The sequence below is a fragment of the Pterocles gutturalis genome, unplaced genomic scaffold (assembly GCF_000699245.1).
Source record: "Pterocles gutturalis isolate BGI_N339 unplaced genomic scaffold, ASM69924v1 scaffold30072, whole genome shotgun sequence".
NCBI classification, from domain to species: domain Eukaryota; kingdom Metazoa; phylum Chordata; class Aves; order Pterocliformes; family Pteroclidae; genus Pterocles; species Pterocles gutturalis.
Window position 1 is genome coordinate 7,901 of NW_010108821.1, and position 254 is coordinate 8,154.

A 254-nucleotide genomic window follows, 5' to 3' on the forward strand; every position below is an offset into this window, starting at 1 on the left:
ATTAAAACAAGCCACCTTACACTCGCCTTGTTCCTAGAAAGCCTCCTGGCAGCTAAATATATAAATTCGCACACGAAGAAGACGAGAGAGGTTTATTTCGGTATTTTCCATCCACTATCAACTGCAGAACTCTTCGCATACTTAAAAAGCCACAGTAGAAACAGAAAACGAGCTTCAACATTCACAGAAACACAACCACAAACACAGTTTACAATACCCACCATATAATCAACTGGTACTAAATCCCCCCCACA